Below are 15,192 nucleotides of genomic sequence, written 5' to 3' on the forward strand. Positions count from 1 at the left end.
CCCTGGTTTGGTGATGCTTTCGAAGCAGCTGGTCCCGGCTGTACCCAACGATCTTCTAGCTTAGTGAGACTTCGCTTCTCCCAGAAGGCACCTGGAATATGCAAATTAGCCTCCTGAAGCTTGAATCCCTGGTTTGGTGATGCTTTCGAAGCAGCTGGTCCCGGCTGTACCCAACGATCTTCTAGCTTAGGGAGACTTCGCTTCTCCCAGAAGGCACCTGGAATATGCAAATTAGCCTCCTGAAGCTTGAATCCCTGGTTTGGTGATGCTTTCGAAGCAGCTGGTCCCGGCTGTATCCAACGATCTTCTAGCTTAGGGAGACTTCGCTTCTCCCAGAAGGCACCTGGAATATGCAAATTAGCCTCCTGAAGCTTGAATCCCTGGTTTAGGGATTCAAGCTTTAGGGATCATGTTGCTTTCAGATGTGTCAGCAAAAAACTGGTGACAGATTCCCTCTAGCCACAGGAGTTCCAGATATAGCGGCTGTAACATGCCAAAAATATGCAAATTACCTTGCTTTTCACAATTCTTCATAGGATACAATGTGTTGATCAGGGGTCACGGTTGTCACCAATAGTCCATGTCGCCTTTTTATTCCGTTGTGACATTTGGAACAAGGAGCAGACGTTTGTTAAAAAAAAAAAAAAATCTTCAAATAGGAACCACAAGTTCTTATAAAAATTACAGTCTTTAGAAGGGGTTATTAACTACTAGGAAGACCCCTTCTCAAGCTGAATGTACACCACTGTTAAAATATAAACACTCGTACTCACCTCCGATGCAGCCGTTGTGTCGGTGTCGGCACTCACATTCCCGGGACTCCTGTGCGGTTGTTATGTCACGTATAAGTAATATAGAGGATGTCAGCGCTGCGGCCGGCCACTCACTTCCTCCTGATTACTTATATGTCCGCTTACTCCGCTGGAGCGGTGCCGACATGGGAGGTGAGTATAAGGGTTTTAATGTTAACCAAAGCAAACAGACTGAGAAGGTGTTGTTCTAATAGTGGAAAACCCCTTTAAGGAAACTTCCTTGATTTTATACAGGAGGATCTTAAAATCCACAAGGTGAGGAATCAGATTACACTTTGCTCCCCATGGAGTGTCTCTTACACAGGAGGGACTGCAGGCTTCACCTGTATGGACAGTACAGCTCCCTATCTACAGATATATCTACATCTATATACAGATATTTATAACCATGTGGGAAACCCTAGAAAAGGAAATCAGGATAACTGAACGTGATATGTACAGGCCCTAGCAAACGTTTTCCAACATAGTTTCCCTTCTAAGGAATATTCCAAGATTCATCTATGCCAGCTAATGCCATAAGCCACAAATAGCACTGGTCCAGATGTAGGCATCGTTTGTTTTGCTTTCCTCTAAAATGTAACTACCGTATATACTCGAGTATAAGCCGAGATTTTCAGCCCAAATTTTTGGCCTGAAAGTGCCCCTCTCGACTTATACTCGAGTCAAGGTGGGTGGCAGGGTCGGCGGGTGAGGGGGAGAGGGCGCTGAGGCATACTTACCTAGTCCTGGCGATCCTGGCGCTGTCCCTGCCGTCCCACGGTCTTCTGTGCTGCAGCGTCTTCCCCTCTTCAGCGGTCACGTGGGACCGCTCATTAGAAAAATGAATAGGCGGCTCCACCTCCCATAGGGGTGGAGCCGCGTATTCATTTCTCTAATCAGCGGTGCCGGTGACCGCTGATAGAGAAAGAGGCTGCGGCACCGAAGACAGCTGTGACAGGCGGGGACAGCGCGAGGATCGCTGGGACTAGGTAAGTATGTCATATTCACCTGTCCGCGTTCCAGCCGCCGGGCGTCGCTGAATCTTCCCGGCGTCTATCTGCGCTCTGACTGTTCAGGTCAGAGGGCGCGATGACGCATATAGTGTGCGGGGCGCCCTCTGCCTGATCAGTCAGTGCAGAGACGCCGGGAAGATGGAGGCGCCGGGACCGGACGCTGGGAGCTGCAAGCAAGAGAGGTGAAAATGTGTTGTTTTTTTTTTTATTGCAGCAGCAGCGGCGGCACAGATTTATGTGGAGCATCTATGGGGAAATATGAACGGTGCAGAGCACTATATGGGGCACAGCTATGGGGCACAATGAACGGTGCAGAGCACTATATGGGGCACAGCTATGGGGCACAATGAACGGTGCAGAGCACTATATGGGGCACAGCTATGGGGCACAATGAACGGTGCAGAGCACTATATATGGGGCACAGCTATGGGACACAATGAACGGTGCAGAGCACTACATGGGGCACAGCTATGGGGCACAATGAACAGTGCAGAGCACTATATATGGGGCACAATGAACGGTGCAGAGCACTATATGGGGCACAGCTATGGGGCACAATGAACGGTGCAGAGCACTATATGGGGCACAGCTATGGGGCACAATGAACGGTGCAGAGCACTGTATATGGGGCACAGCTATGGGACACAATGAACGGTGCAGAGCACTATATGGGGCACAGCTATGGGGCACAATGAACGGTGCAGAGCACTATATATGGGGCACAGCTATGGGGCACAATGAACGGTGCAGAGCACTGTATATGGGGCACAGCTATGGGACACAATGAACGGTGCAGAGCACTGTATATGGGGCACAGCTATGGGGCACAATGAACGGTGCAGAGCACTGTATATGGGGCACAGCTATGGGACACAATGAACGGTGCAGAGCATTGTATATGGGGCACAGATATGGGGCACAATGAACGGTGCAGAGCACTGTATATGGGGCACAATGAACGGTGCAGAGCACTATATGGGGCACAGCTATGGGGCACAATGAACGGTGCAGAGCACTATATGGGGCACAGCTATGGGGCACAATGAACGGTGCAGAGCACTGTATATGGGGCACAGCTATGGGGCACAATGAACGGTGCAGAGCACTATATATGGGGCACAGCTATGGGACACAATGAACGGTGCAGAGCACTATATGGGGCACAGCTATGGGGCACAATGAACGGTGCAGAGCACTGTATATGGGGCACAGCTATGGGACACAATGAACGGTGCAGAGCATTGTATATGGGGCACAGATATGGGGCACAATGAACGGTGCAGAGCACTGTATGGGGCACAGCTATGGGGCACAATGAACGGTGCAGAGCACTGTATGGGGCACAGCTATGGGGCACAATGAACGGTGCAGAGCACTGTATATGGGGCACAGCTATGGGGCACAATGAATGGTGCAGAGCACTATATATGGGGCACAGCTATGGGACACAATGAACGGTGCAGAGCACTATATGGGGCACAGCTATGGGGCACAATGAACGGTGCAGAGCACTGTATATGGGGCACAGCTATGGGGCACAATGAACGGTGCAGAGCACTATATATGGGGCACAGCTATGGGACACAATGAACGGTGCAGAGCACTATATGGGGCACAGCTATGGGGCACAATGAACGGGGCAGAGCACTTTATATGGGGCACAGCTATGGGACACAATGAACGGTGCAGAGCATTGTATATGGGGCACAGATATGGGGCACAATGAACGGTGCAGAGCACTGTATGGGGCACAGCTATGGGACAAAATGAACGGTGCAGAGCATTGTATATGGGGCACAGATATGGGGCAATAATGAACGGTGCCGAGCACAGTATGGGGCACAGCTATGGGACAAAATGAACGGTGCAGAGCATTGTATATGGGGCACAGATATGGGGCAATAATGAACGGTGCCGAGCACAGTATGGGGCACAGCTATGGGACAAAATGAACGGTGCAGAGCATTGTATATGGGGCACAGATATGGGGCAATAATGAACGGTGCCGAGCACAGTATGGGGCACAGCTGTGGTACAAAATGAACGGTGCAGAGCATTGTATATGGGGCACAGATATGGGGCAATAATGAACGGTGCCGAGCACAGTATGGGGCACAGCTATGGGACAAAATGAACGGTGCAGAGCATTGTATATGGGGCACAGATATGGGGCAATAATGAACGGTGCCAAGCACAGTATGGGGCACAGCTATGGGACAAAATGAACGGTGCAGAGCACTATACGGGGCACAGCTATGGGACAAAATAAACGGTGCAGAGCACTATATGGGGCACAGCTATGGGGAAATATGAACGGTGCCGAGCACTATATGGGGCAGAGCTGTGGGGAAATAATGATCTATTTTTATTTTTGAAATTCACCGGTAAATGCTGCATTTCCACCCTAGGCTTATACTCGAGTCAATAAGTTTTCCCAGTTTTTTGTGGCAAAATTAGGGGGGTCGGCTTATACTCGGGTCGGCTTATACTCGAGTATATACGGTATATATCCAGGTGTTTAGTAACTTTTTAGTGCCCATTGCAACCATTTATTTTTCAATAGCAGATAAGAATATTAAAGCAGTTGCCCCCTACTTTTATACCGATGACACATCCATTTAATAGGTCATCAATATGAGATCTTTCGGGGTCTGACACTTGGCACCCCCACCAATTAGCTGTTATCCGCTATAGGGTCGGATGGAGGTAACTACGGTATGACCTGTATAGTACATCTCCATACACTGTTTAGTGGTTGCTGCCAGGTGCTGAAGATCAGCTCCTGCGCCCTTCAATAGTAGTGGATCTGCAGCACCCGGCAGCCACCAGAGGTCATAATGGCCAATCAATGGTTTTCTAATTGTCTTGACACCTTAAGGCAATTAACAGTAAAATTACACTTTTTGTCTGTATTATTTACCGCATATGCATGAGGCCCAATGCATATTTTATAGTAAGATCTATCTGCTTACAGATATTATGAGAAATGCAACTGAACATTTTGGCATTTTATACCCATAATTATACCAGAATAATATGATGGTACATTGCGTCATTGTAGTTCCTACATCTAGGTTAAACAGCACAAAATTTATTTTAAAAACGCAATAGAGGGTTTTTTTTCACAACACCTCTTCATGTCTTTAACCCCTTTACCCCCAAGGGTGGTTTGCACGTTATGGACCGGGCCAATTTTTACAATTCTGACCACTGTCTCTTTGAGGTTATAACTCTGGAACGCTTCAACGGATCCTGGTGATTCTGACATTGTTTTCTCGTGACATATTGTACTTCATGATAGTGGTAAAATTTCTTTGATATTACCTGCGTTTATTTGTGAAAAAAACGTAAATTTGGCGAAAATTTCGCAATTTTCCAACTTTGAATTTTTATGCAATTAAATCACAGAGATACAGTTAGGTCCATATATATTTGGACACAGACAACATTTTTCTAATTTTGGTTATAGACATTACCACAATGAATTTTAAACAAAACTATTCCGGTGCAGTTGAAGTTCAGACTTTCAGCTTTCATTTGAGGGTATCCACATTAAAATTGGATGAAGGGTTTAGAAGTTTCAGCTCCTTAACCTGTGCCATCCTGTTTTTAAAAGGACCATAAGTAATTGGACAGATTCAATAATTTTTAAATAAAATGTTCATGTTTAGTACTTGGTTGAAAACCCTTTGTTGGCAATGACTGCCTGAAGTCTTGAACTCATGGACATCACCAGACGCTGTGTTTCCTCCTTTATGATGCTCTGCCAGGCCTTCACTGCCGTGGTTTTCAGTTGCTGTTTGTTTGTGGGCCTTTCTGTCTGAAGTTTAGTCTTTAACAAGTGAAATGCATGCTCAATTGGGTTGAGATCAGGTGACTGACTTGGCCATTCAAGAACATTCCACTTCTTTGCTTTAATAAACTCCTGGGTTGCTTTGGCTTTATGTTTTGGGTCACTGTCCATCTGTAGTATGAAACGACGACCAATCAGTTTGGCTGCATTTGGCTGGATCTGAGCACACAATATGTCTCTAAATACCTCAGAATTCATTCGGCTGCTTCTGTCCTGTGTCACATCATCAATAAACACTAGTGACCCAGTGCCACTGGCAGCCATGCATGCCCAGGCCATCACACTGCCTCCGCCGTGTTTTACAGATGATGTGGTATGCTTTGGATCATGAGCTGTACCATGCCTTCGCCATACTTTTCTCTTTCCACCATTGTGGTAGAGGTTGATCTTGGCTTCATCTGTCCAAAGAATGTTCTCCCAGAACTGTGCTGGCTTTTTTAGATGCTTTTTAGCAAAGTCCAGTCTAGCCTTTTTATTCTTGATGCTTATGAGTATTTACTTTCATGCAGTCTTCTCTTTATGGTAGATTTGGATATTGATACGCCGACCTCCTGGAGAGTGTTGGTCACTTGGTTGGCTGTTGTGAAGGGGTTTCTCTTCACCATGGAGATTATTCTGCGATCATCCACCACTGTTGTCTTCCGTGGGCGCCCAGGTCTTTTTGCATTGATGAGTTCACCAGTGCTTTCTTTCTTTCTCAGGATGTACCAAACTGTAGATTTTGCCACTCAAAATATTGTAGCAATTTCTCGGATGGGTTTTTTCTGTAATCGCAGCTTGACAATGGCTTGTTTCACCTGCATTGAGAGCTCCTTTGACCGCATGTTTACTTCACAGCAAAACCTTCCAAATGCAAGCACCACACCTCAATCAACTCCAGGTCTTTTATCTGCTTAATTGAGAATGACATAGCGAAGGGATTGCCCACACCTGTCCATGAAATAGCCTTGGAATCAATTGTCCAATTACTTTTGGTCCCTTTAAAAACAGTGTGGCACATGTTAAGGAGCTGAAATTCCTAAATCCTTCATCCAATTTTAATGTGGATACCCTCAAATGAAAGCTGAAAGTATGAACTTCAACTGCATCTGAATTGTTTTGTTTAAAATTCATTGTGGTAATGTCTATAACCAAAATTAGAAAAATGTTGTCTCTGTCCAAATATATATGGACCTAACTGTATGTCACACAAAATACTTAATAAGTAACATTTCCCACATGTCTACTTTACATCAGCACAATTTTGGAACCAAAATTTTTTTTTCTTAGGGAGTTATAAGGGTTAAAAGTTGACCAGCAATTTCTCATTTTTACAACACCATTTTATTTTAGGGACCATATCTCATTTGAAGTCATTTTGAGTGGTCTATATGATAGAAAATAACCAAGTGTGACACCATTCTAAAAACTGCACCCCTCAATGTGCTCAAAACCATATTCAAGAAGTTTATTAACCCTTCAGGTGCTTCACAGGAATTTTTGGAATGTTTAAATAAAAATTAACATTTAACTTTTTTTTCACAAAAAATTTACTTCAGCTCCAATTTGTTTTATTTTACCAAGGGTTACAGGAGAAAATGGACCCCAAACGTTGTTGTACAATTTGTCCTGAGTACGCTGATACCCCATATGTGGGGGTAAACCATTGTTTGGGCGCATGGGAGAGCTCGGAAGGGAAGGAGCGCTGTTTGACCTTTCAATGCAAAATTGACAGGAATTGAGATGGGACGCCATGTTGCGTTTGGAGAGCCACTGATGTGCCTAAACATTGAAACCCCCCACAAGTGACACCATTTTGGAAATTAGACCCCTAAGGAACTTATCTAGAGGTGTGGTGAGCACTTTGACCCACCAAGTGCTTCACAGAAGTTTATAATGCAGAACCGTAAAAATAAAAAATCATTTTTTTTTTCACAAAAATTATCTTTTCGCCCCCAATTTTTTATTTTCCCAATGGTAAGAGAAGAAATTGGACCACAAAAGTTGTGGCACAATTTGTCATGAGTACTCTGATACCCCATATGTGGGGGTAAACCATTGTTTGGGCGCATGGGAGAGCTCGGAAGGGAAGGAGCGCCGTTTGACCTTTCAATGCAAAATTGACAGGAATTGAGATGGGACGCCATGTTGCGTTTGGAAAGCCACTGATGTACCTAAACATTGAAACCCCCCACAAGTGACACCATTTTGAAAAGTAGACCCCCTAAGGAACTTATCTAGATGTGTGGTGAGCACTTTGACCCAATAAGAGCTTCACAGAAGTTTATAATGCAGAGCCGTAAAAATAAAACAAAAATTTTTTCCCACAAAAATAATTTTTTAGCCCCCAGTTTTGTATTTTCCTGAGGGTAACAGGAGAAATTGGACCCCAAAAGTTGTTGTCCAATTTGTCCTGAGTGCGTTGATACCCCATATGTGGGGGGGAACCAGCGTTTGGGCGCATGGGAGGGCTCGGAAGGGAAGAAGCGCCATTTGGAATGCAGACTTAGATGGAATGGTCTGCAGGCGTCACATTGCGTTTGCATAGCCCCTAATATACCTAAACAGTAGAAACCCCCACAAGTGACCCCATATTGGAAACTAGACCCCCCCACGAACTTATCTAGATGTGTTGTGAGAACTTTGAGCCCCCAATTGTTTCACTACAGTTTATAACGCAGAGCCGTGAAAATAAAAAATCTTTTTTTCCCACAAAAATTATTTTTTAGCCCCCAGTTTTGTATTTTCCCAAGGGTAACAGGAGAAATTGGACCCCAAAAGTTGTTGCCCAATTTGTCCTGAGTACGCTGATACCCCATATGTTGGGGTAAACTCCTGTTTGGGCACACGGGAGAGCTCGGAAGGGAAGGAGTACTGTTTTACTTTTTCAATGCAGAATTGGATGGAATTGAGATTGGTCGCCATGTCGCGTTTGGAGATCCCCCTGATGTGTCTAAACAGTGGAAACCCCCCAATTATAACTGAAACCCTAATCCAAACACACCCCTAACCCTAATCCCAACGGTAACACTAACACCTCTAACCCAGACACACCCCTAACCCTAATCCCAACCCTATTCCCAACCGTAAATGTAATCCAAACCCTAACCCTAACTTTAGCCCCAACCCAAACTGTAGCCTTAACCCTAACCCTAGCCCTAACCCCAACCCTAACCCTAGTCCCAACCCTAGCCCTAACCCTAGCCCTAACCCTAACCCTAGCCCTAACCCTAGCCCTAACCCCAGCCCTAACCCTAATGGGAAAATGGAAATAAATACATTTTTTTCATTTACTTTTATAGCGGGTTTTTTAGCGGATTTTTATGATTGGCAGCCGTCACACACTGAAAGACGCTTTTTATTGCAAAAAATATTTTTTGCGTTACCACATTTTGAGAGCTATAATTTTTCCATATTTGAGTCCACAGAGTCATGTGAGGTCTTGTTTTTTGCGGGACGAGTTGACGTTTTTATTGGTAACATTTTCGGGCACGTGACATTTTTTGATCGTTTTTTATTCCGATTTTTGAGGCAGAATGACCAAAAACCAGCTATTCATGAATTTCTTTTGGGGGAGGCGTTCATACCGTTCCGCGTTTGGTAAAATTGATAAAGCAGTTTTATTCTTCGGTTCAGTACGATTACAGCGACACCTCATTTATATCATTTTTTTTTATGTTTTGGCGCTTTTATACGATAAAAACTATTTTATAGAAAAAAATAATTATTTTTGCATCGCTTTATTCTGAGGACTATAACTTTTTTATTTTTTTGCTGATGTTGCTGTATGGCGGCTCATTTTTTGCGGGACAAGATGACGCTTTCAGCGGTACCATGGTTATTTATATCCGTCTTTTTGATCGCGTGTTATTCCACTTTTTGTTTGGCGGTATGATAATAAAGCGTTGTTTTTTGCCTCTTTTTTTTTTTTTTTTCTTACGGTGTTTACTGAAGGGGTTAACTAGTGGGCCAGTTTTATAGGTCGGGTCGTTACGGACGCGGCGATACTAAATATGTGTACTTTTATTGTTTTTTTTTTTAATTTAGATAAAGAAATGTATTTATGGGAATAATATATATATTTTTTTTTCATTATTTAGTTTTTTTTTTTTTTTTTTTTTTTGTTTTTTTTTACACACTTGGAAATTTTTTTTTTAACTTTTTTACTTTGTTCCAGGGGGGGACAATACAGATCGGTGATCTGACAGTTTGCACAGCACTCTGACAGATCACCGATCTGTCTTTGGGAATTAAGGCCCACCCCACATGGACGGAATATTACGTCAAATGGCAGAAAGGGGTTAATAAGGGCACATGGACGGTGTAAGAAGCAGCATATTACAGGCAATTCACATAATGGAAAAGCAGGAACTACTGATTTCCACAGCGACACTCATATTAAAGGGGTTGCCTGTGATGAGACACCTCCTTTAAATTGTCTGCTCGCAGATATCATGTACAGTCTACATTTAATGTTGAATAGCTTTTCTTTACTGATATGAAATTACCTAATTTCTTACAGACTTTTCACATACACAGCTCAGTTTTGGGTTTTGTCAGCTGCCTGTCAGATCCAATTTTACGCTGATTGTTTGCACTGTGTGGGATGTCTCCAGGGACTGCGCAGTAATCTAGTGCGAAAATATGAAATCTTCCATTATTCCATGGAGTAAACTAGAATAGCGCAGTGAAAACGGTGTATCTAGTATCAGGGTTAATAAATTCCCTATAGAAAAAAAAAGAAATTGTGAATATGAATTGTCTAAAAAGCATATATTACCTGGGATCATTATAAGGAAAGTAGACATAGCATACAGACAATTCCAATTGCAGCAACCAATAAAATATTGCCATTCTTGATTTTTTTCATTTGTGGTGTTTACCGTTTGGGTAAATCATTTTCATATTTTGATAGATCAGACTTTTCTGAATACACATGTGTATTAAAAAAAGTTAATTTTTAATGGGGGAAAAGAAGGGTGATTTGAACTATTATGGGTTTTTTTCGTATCTTTTAAAACATTTTTTTTTACTTTTTACTGTTATTCGTCTGATTGCTTGTGCTATATGTAGGAATGTCTAAGCATTGCTGTATATAACAAAAATCAGTCACTTTTGAAGCCTGGCCACAGGCTGAATTTTTAAAGCAGCTCTGAAATGATAAGCACGGAGGTCTTCAACAGACCCCCCAGCTACCATAGCATCGCATTGTTGACCCGCGATCATGTCACGGGCGCTCAGGGGGTACTTAGAATGACGCGCTCCCATGCCAGCACAATATTAATGCAGCTGTCAGAGTTTGACTGCGACATTTAACAGGTTAAAAATCTTCATAGAGGCAGGTCCTTGCTGTAAGACATTACCTGCCGAGTATGGGACGAGCTCAACTAGTGGCCCGCTCCATACATCCATTACTAACTTGCACCGTACATGTACAGCGGATGTCGTGATGGGGTTAAAGGGGAGCATAGTCATATGAAAGGTTTGAGGGGAAGTAAACGTTTCTGACAGGTACAATTTAAGTTCCAGCATTGGTATGTATGAATTAACTTTAATTTGTTGCTAGTAACGTGTAACTAAACTGAATGGAATAAAACATGTGGGATGTGGTTGGTTTCCTAAAAATCATTTTGAAAAAACCTAATAAGATAAAAAATGTTTATATCTACACTCTAGTCTTCGGTCAGTATTCCAGGTTTTCCAAATCACCTTGTGAATGATCTTGCCCTTTGTTAAGATAGAGTTTGCTGTTTTTATCTGCCCTACTTCCTGTTCATTTGTTTAAAACCTGGTTCAGGTGTCAGCTTCTTTGCTGGAGTATTCTGCTTCTGTTCCCCTTCAGCTCTGGACATTCTCTGTATATGTAAGCTACACTCTCCATATTATCATTAGCCTGTTGACTTTGGAACTTAACCCTTGGTTAACCCCTCCTGGTAAGAACTGTGTTTTTGAGCTATGTTTCTGGACTATGTTTCGGGACTGTGTGTTGCTACTTAATCCTTCATTTACTCCCACCGGTAGGAGCTGTTGGAAACACCAGTATAATACTTTAATGTGAACCTGTTTCTGGACTTACTCGTGTTTATGCTACATCTGGGATCAACTTGTGAACTAGTTTCTGGACTTACCCATGTTCATGCCACACCTGGGATTAACTTGTGGACTTGTTCTGGACTTTCCTGTGTTTACTTCATACCTGGATTTGATTCTTTCTGCACAGACAGTGTTTTGGATCTGCACCACGTCACCTGTCACACTCACCTTTTGATCAGCTTGCTGAGGACTCTGCCTTAAGAACTCTGCCGATTTGCTGTATATGTTTCAAGGACTTGTTTCATTGCAGGTCACTGAGGGTTATCGGTATATTGTTTTGGGTGTTCTTGCTGTTGTACATATACACTATTTGCACTAAAGAAACCCATCTCTGTCTCTTCATTGCCCTACACTATCAGAATCCTAGAGTTCCGACAATAGTATTACATCTTCCCCTAAACAGGGGATGTATGTGGAAAAGAAAAAAAATATCAGTTTGGGTATCTACAACTCCAATCAATTTTTAAAAAGATGTGACGCTGTGTACACTTATTATATTATAATAATAATTATTATATTCACAACAGAACATAGAGCACAGATCAGAAGCTGCACATTAATTTTTAAAAAAATGAAATTGAAAAATGTCTAACTCATTTAGAAATTGGTGGCAGCAAGACATATCAAAAGTTGGGACAGTGTTAACAAAAAGGCAGGAAAAGTAAGTGGAAGTAATGAAAAATAGCTGGAGGGACAATTTTCAAGAAAGTCACATGACTGTATACACAGAGCATGTTAGAGAGGCAGAGTCTCTCAGGAGCAAAGATGGTCACCAATCTGTGAATAACTGCATTTAAAAATAATGGAACAATTACAGAAAAATGTTCTTCAACATAAAATTGCAAATACTTTGAATATCCCACCAACTACAATTCATAATATCATCAAGATTCAGAGATTTGGGAGAAATCCATGTGCCCAAGGGGCAAAGATGATGATCAATAATGGATGCTCGTGATCTATGTGTGGCTCCTCTGAGGGTCCCGTCGCCACAAAGGTACTGCACCTTAGCCACAGGTGTGGTACTCTGCTCTCGGCTAAGGCGGGGGCACTAAACGAGTCTCCCATACTAGTATCCAACACAACACTCCAGGCCAGGATCTGGGCGGACCCTATTGAGGGAAGGCCCCATCTCAGGCTGCAGGGGGAGCTAGGTAGAGGGTGTGGGTGGAGTGTGACAGTTGTGAGGAGTTGTCATGGAAACAAGGGGGAGGAGTTAGTCAGTTAGAGAGTTGGTGAGGAGTCGAGGAGAGCAGACGTGAAGGAAGGAGCTCCTGAGAGAAGGGGTAGTAGAGGCCAGGGAAGTAAGGAATCCACCTTGGGCGCCTGAAACCACGCCGACCGTAGTCGGGTGGAAGGACCAGGTTACAGTGGGGGGGGACCGGCCCCCAGACTAGTGACAAGTGGAGGAACTACAAGGCTCAGCTAGCAAGCCGGAGGCTGTGGTAACTGTAGGTGTTACAGCCACACACATTCACTGAAAAGGCAGCGGCATAGGATAAAGGTGACCAGGAGAACGTCGCCCGATGGGATCGGAGGCTGCTGGCTTGGGACACTGTGTGTGAGGTGCAGGGCAGGAGGGTAAAACCAGCGCATAGAGACGACCAGGGAAGGAACATAAAGGGAGTCTCGGGAAAGTGAACCCCAAATTACCTGAGAGCTGGCTGGACCACAGACCAGGAGGACACAGCACCCGCTGGGGATTGCATCTAAGAACTGTGAGTAAAGTGTGGAAACTGCACCCTGCTGTGTCCTCAAAATTATTTACTGTGTCACCTGCCCTGCACTACAACATTTACCATCATTGACTTTAACTCCTTAACTTCCCTGGGGCCTAGCTCTACCCGTGGAGAGCTGCAACATCTCTGCTACGTCACCAACTGCCCCAGAGGACCTGAACCGCAGTGTCGGCTCTTTATTGCCGAACACCACGGGTGGGGTCACGAACACACCCCCTATAAGCTTTATTTTTCCCCTTTAATTGTCTTTTATTGGACGCCCAGGGCCATGTACTGGGTCACTGCTGTCGTGACAACCCCCTTAAGAACCGACGAACCTGGCCCGAGTACCCCACGGCCCTAGCGGGCGTGCCATATGGACAATCAGGCAGCAGGGCATTAAAGACAGACATGATTTGGTGGTGAAAATCACTGTATGGAAATGAGAATACTTCAAGAAATCATTATCTGTGAACAAAGATCATGGTGGAATCCATTAAGACAAGTAGGAGCTCCATCATGCAAATAAGAAGCCATATGTCAATACAATCCAGTAATACTCTCTTCTTTGCTGGGCCATCATTTAAAGTGGACTGAGGCAAAAACTGGTCAGATTAATCAAAATGTGATCAAGAGGAGAGGGACCAACCAGTTTATTATCAGAGGACAGTTCCTATGTCTTTGATGGTATGAGGGGCATTAGTCGCTATGGCATGGGCAGCTTAGGCGCCATCAATGCTGAGCATTATATAAAGGTTTTAGAGCAACATCCATCCATTGTTCCCATCCAGACAAAGTCTATTTTAAGCCTTGCATATTTCACCAAGACAATGCCAAACCTCATACTTCTTCCATCACAACACCATGGCTTCCTAGAAGGAGAGTTCAGGTGAAGATCCAGCCACCTGCAGTCCAGACTTATCTCCAATAGAAAACATTTGGCGCACAATGCAACAAAAAATACAGCAAAGTAGACCCAGGAGTGTTGAGCTGCCAAAATTTGACATCAGACAAGAATGGAACAACGTTCCTCTCCCAAAAGGCCAACAATTGGTCTCCTTATTTCTCAGATGTTTACAGACTGTTGCAAAAAAAATAAGAAAAGGGGATACTGCCCAATGGTAGACATGGCCTTGTCACAACTTTCTGCAGATGCGTTGCTGCCATCAATTTCTAAATGAGTTTATTTCAAATGAAATGGAAACGTCTAAACTTTCACCTTCTGATATTTGCTCTATGTTCACCTGGGAATAAAAAATTGTGATAAGTGACTTCCTAATCAGGGAGTTTTCTTTACATTCTACACAGTGCCCCAAAATTTGGAATACTTGTAGTATCTAACGTCTTAAAGGGGCTGTCCACTACTCAGACAACCCCTTCAGAAACCTTATGTTTCCCTTCAGTAAAATAATAACACCTATACTTAACTATCGCCATTCCAGCAGTGTCTACAATGGCTTTACCGTGGCTCGCGTAGCATTGTTATTTCATGTGATCCCTGCAGCCAATCAGTGCAAGCTTCACTCTACTCCTCCTTCAGAAAAATCAAGATATCCAGAAGAAGTCAGAGCTGCGGCTGCTCTCACTTCATCTGGATGTCAATTATATCCATAGGAGAGATTGATTACAATATCATGCCAGAGGTGGGTATACGGTAGGTATTATTTTACTGGGGGGGAATATAGGGATTCAGAAGGGGTTGTCAGAGTAGTGGACAAACCCTTAACTTTGTAGATTGCTGTCAG

Source organism: Ranitomeya imitator, chromosome 3 (assembly GCF_032444005.1).
Source record: "Ranitomeya imitator isolate aRanImi1 chromosome 3, aRanImi1.pri, whole genome shotgun sequence".
Lineage (NCBI taxonomy): Eukaryota > Metazoa > Chordata > Amphibia > Anura > Dendrobatidae > Ranitomeya > Ranitomeya imitator.